A 5,111-nucleotide genomic window follows, 5' to 3' on the forward strand; every position below is an offset into this window, starting at 1 on the left:
TAAGGAGTTTGAACCTAGTGTTCGTAGAAAATACTAATGAATATACTAATATTCGTCGATATGTTCGTAGAAAAACAAACGAACATACTAATGTTCGTTGATATGTTCGTAGGAAAACAAATGAACATATTAATGTTCACCTATTATGTTCATCGACGGATCAGGTCCCAAAATGGAAAGAGGGGAATTTTCGGGATTTGGTCAACAAGATCCCAGATTTCGGTGGATTTTAGTGGACATATTTACCCTTTTCGGATTAAATAATGTAATTAATCAATATTTAATTACAAAAAAATCAAATCAAGAAATTATATGAACTGTTGATTGGAGTGAGATTAATGGCCCTGATTTGGTCTTTATTCATTAATTATCTAAGGGATTTGTCTCCATTGAATGCGACCATATATATATATGGTTAGTTCCATAGAAACGAATATATAAATAGATAATGGAGAAACATTAAATATGTCATGAACATGTCAGTGAATGTGGTTGAACATACCAATAATTTATTAAACGTTTGGGGGTTTGGGAGTTCGACCCGTATAAGTTCAACATAATTCCACGTTGAACGTTAAACGAACGAACGCTGATCGTTAGATTAGATAAGATCATCGACAGAGATTTGGTCTCCTTTCTCTGAAAATATTTGATATATTTTACGATGGGAGTTCGAACAATTATATATATTGATTGTTTTTAAAAATCTTATCATTCAAATTAATTTTAAATATTTTACGATGGTTTGCTATATTCATTTGTTAAATTTGTGTATTTTTGTTCATTTTTCATTTTTAGTTAATTTTAATATTGAGATGGAGTCATCCTTTAGTTAAGTAAGATTATGAACTACTATAATGAAAATTAATTCTTTCAAAAAAAAATAACAATAATTAGTTTGTTTTTGTAGAAAATGAAACAAATAGTTAAAAAAAGCATTGATGTAGTTTTTTTGTGCTTATAAGCTCCTCAAAACAGCTTATAAGCTCCTTCAAAGTGTTTGGCAAAATAAGCTCTTAAGCAGCTTATAAGCTCCAAATTTAAGCTCCAAGAGCTTATAAGCTCCCAAAAAAATAAGTTATTCTATCTCAACTTATTGATGAAGACTGAAATATGCACCAGCGCTGTGCTAAACATAACGGGAATATTTCTAGTTTTGATTATTATTGTTATATTGTTATTGTGGTTATTTCTCGTATTTGATACAGGATTGCCCTGACTCTCCTTGGCTCAGCTCGGCTCCGCTTTCCAGCTCTGATGGCTCACTTTCAAGATGTAGATTAGAATAACGGGGCTTGGGCTTGATTCATTGGGCTTTAGGGGTCTAATGGGTCCAAGGGCCTTAGGTTTATGTTCATGCTTATAAATAGGCCCCGGATGCATAGATTAAGGGATAGTCATTTTCTAGCCTACAACTTGTAAAGTGTAAAATACTCTCTCAATTATAGTGGAAAACCCCCAAACACCCCGTGGACGTAGGTCTTCTCGACCGAACCACGTAAATCTTGTCTCGTTTATTGTTTTTCTAGTTTAGGTGTTGATTTCTTGTTTCATCACTTATTTTTTTATAATCTATATGCAACAATTATTTTAAAAATATTTTCAACTATAATTTATTATTTTCATCATATATCATTCACAACTTCATTTCTCTTCGCTTTTCTTTCTGGAAAAAATTCTCTCTCTCTAGAAAAAAATTCTTTCTCTAGCTTATAAGCTCAATTATCCAAACACTTTAACAACTTATAATCTCTTAAAAATTACATCTTATAAGCTCTTGAAATATCTTATAAGCTCCAAAAAACTTATAAGTACTTTAAAATAAGCTTAGCCAAAACGTGAACAAAACAGTGAATGGCTGTATTTTAGCCCTAAACGCTAAACCCATTAAAATTTTATTTGCACACAAAAATGAATTATACAAATGTTCGAAAAAAATTGGCTTGCCTCCCCCTCTCCCAAACCCATATAAATATTCCCAGTCTCCACACTCAACAATTTGGTTACTCTCATGCTCTTTTAGGATTCTGTTTGCCCTTTTGTACTTTTTTTAATTTCCTTGATTTTTAGTAGACATCATTGTAAAAACTTCATCATTTTGACCTAATTGTAGTTTCAAAAATTGTTTTATAACAAAATAGACTCACCCCAAAAAATTTCAAAATATTTATGTTAAGAAAATGGCATACTGGACAATTTTTTTAGTGTTAATTAATGTATGTACAAGAAATAAAAGTTTTTCTAATTAGTTAAAATAATCATATTTTGCCCACAGTTTTTTACAATAAAATTTTCTCTCGTTTTCTTTTTTTTACATGATGAAGAAGAACAGTAAGATTTGAACTCTAAGTCTTACACTAAAAAAACTAGTACGTGCCCACTCGTGCGATGCACGACCATCATCGGAATTGAACGATAATTTAAATAAATATTAAACATATATTATATAAAAGTAAATACAAACATCAATAATTTTAATAAAAAATTCAATTATCCGCGATATAATCTCAATACAAATATAATCTGAAACATTCGAATTTTCAATTTTTGAAAATAGTAATTAATTGATTTAATTGATAATGTGTATAAATATATAAATTATGAAATATCAAAAGCAAGTGTAGATGCTAATGAGAATTATTATGAATAATATAATATGCTAAGATGTACAAAACTATTTATTTACATATAGTATAACTATAATTTAATATAGTTTTCGAATACATATTTAAATCATATTTACACAGTCATTTGTCTAAATACAAAATTTAAAATAAAGTTCCTATCAACGTATCCATTTTTTTTATCAATTGGAAAGTGGAAAAATAAAGGGTTTAACATTAGATATGTATTGTTCATTTTCAAAAATAAAATGCATACAATTTCATTAAATTTCAATAAACGTGCTACTACGTACAAAATTAAACTCTTCAGTTTACTTTTATTTTTATTTCTAAAGAAAATCGATAATGGTTCTCCAATTAATGATTTTTCAATTAGTCATTTTGAAGCTTAAAATTTTAATTTTTAAGATATATATATATATATGTGTGTGTGTGTGTGTGTGTGTATGTATATAATTAGTTATTTATCTACAAAAAAATTATATTAATATAAATTTGACCTTTAAAATATATTTTTAAGCTAAAGAGTTGTAAAATGAACAAATATAAGTTTCATCAATGTAATTGCATTAAACTGATATAACAAAAATATAAATAGTAAAATATAAAAATACTAATATATAGTAAAAGTATAAAAAAAAAAATTAAAAAAAAAATGTCAAAATAAATGAAAGAGAAAAGAAAGAACCCTACATTTTAAAAATGAGAAATGAGAGAGGATATGATAGAGGGGAGAGAAAGAGAGGAAAGAGAGAGAAAAATTATAATTTTGTAACTTTAAACTATAATAACTTATTGACTTTAAATTTATTTTTTATAATTTTTACATCAAATTAAAGATATTTTCATATCTTTAATTAACATCCATATTAAATATTTTTTATAAATTAAAGTTCAAGATTTTAAAAGGGGATCAAAACTAAAAAAAAAAAAATGGTGGAAAAAAGTTCACGTTAGACTCCTATAGTTTGTAGAGCTTTTTTATTGGATAACTTTTATACTTGTGTTTTATATATTCTGAACATAAGAAATGGATCAGAAGAATCTAGATCGACGGTTAATAATTGTCATTATCAGCGGCATCTAATTGTCATCACATATTCACGTGTGCTTAGTCACTTACGTTATCCTTCCACGACTATTAAATTAATAATCAATAAAAGTAGCGGATACTACTGAGTAATGACGAATGACAGACCTCAAAGCCTCAATTAGTTACTTTCTGAAATTAATTAATTATGATTAAGCAAATGAGTGGATAATCATAGTCCATATATATATCTCACAATTTTATTTTATTTTTTTGAGTTAACATATATAGATCTCACATGGTAGTGAGATTCACTATCCAGTCTATCCATGACGCTTGCGTTCTACTTATAAGTTATATGCACATTTCTAGCCTTTTGGTCTTTAATGGTCTTTTTTTCTTTTGAGAGAAGTCTTGAATGTTCTCTTTAATTAACAAATTCATGTAGCAATTCTTGAAGTCGTCCCGTTATATGATTTGTACTATATTGTAACACAATAACGTAAGTTTATTTAATATACGTATAAAGTAAAAGTAGCTGTTATGAGTTTCCAAGAAAAAAATAAAGATTTTACGTTTATTTAATATACGTATAAAGTAAAAGTGGCTGTTATGAGTTTCCAAGAAAAAAATAAAATTAAAATCGTGAAGTCACTCGTAAATTAAAAATAAAACTGAGACACTAAAAACTATTCTTTACGATAAATTTTGGATTCAATTCTGTCTGCGTACGGTGTACGATGTAGTATTTTCTCACCTTTATATGGTGTAGAGCATGGGCAGATCCAGGAATTGTTGATGAAGGGGGCTGAACTCGAAGGTATTGTACGAGGGTTCGGAGGCGATAGCCCCCGAATCAATTTTTTTGGACAGTTTGTACAGTTTATTTTTATGACTAAGTAGAATTTTAATGGATTTAAGATTAAAAACCAGTCACATAATATAATACATTCTATTGATTAATAAGTACACAGAAAGCATATAAAGAACTACATTTATGCATTTAAATATATATATATATATATATATATTCTGTAAAAATAAACTAATTTTTATTATTATATTAAATATTTTTTTTATGATTTTTGAAGATTGGACTGTGCTATGAACTGAATAATGTAGATACTAAGTTAAATATATGCAATATATATAAGAAAAATACTTGGGTTTGCACTAGGCTGGAGCCCAGTGCAACCCTTGAGAAGATACGCCCCTAGTGTAGAGGTCGAGGTCCCGTCACAATGTAGTATTTTCTCACCTTCGTGTGATGACGGTGTAGTATTTTTCCACCTTTGTATGATGTAGAGGTCGAGGTCTTGTCGTGGTGTAGTATTTTTTCACCTTTGTGTAGTGTAGAGGTCGAGGTTCGGTCACGGTAAGTAGTATTTTCTCACATGTGTGTGGTAGAGGTTGTTGGGGTCCTGGAGGGTTGATTGGACAGGTGTATGGGAGGGGGG

This window comes from Salvia miltiorrhiza, chromosome 8 (genome assembly GCF_028751815.1).
Source record: "Salvia miltiorrhiza cultivar Shanhuang (shh) chromosome 8, IMPLAD_Smil_shh, whole genome shotgun sequence".
Classification (NCBI taxonomy): Eukaryota; Viridiplantae; Streptophyta; class Magnoliopsida; order Lamiales; family Lamiaceae; genus Salvia; species Salvia miltiorrhiza.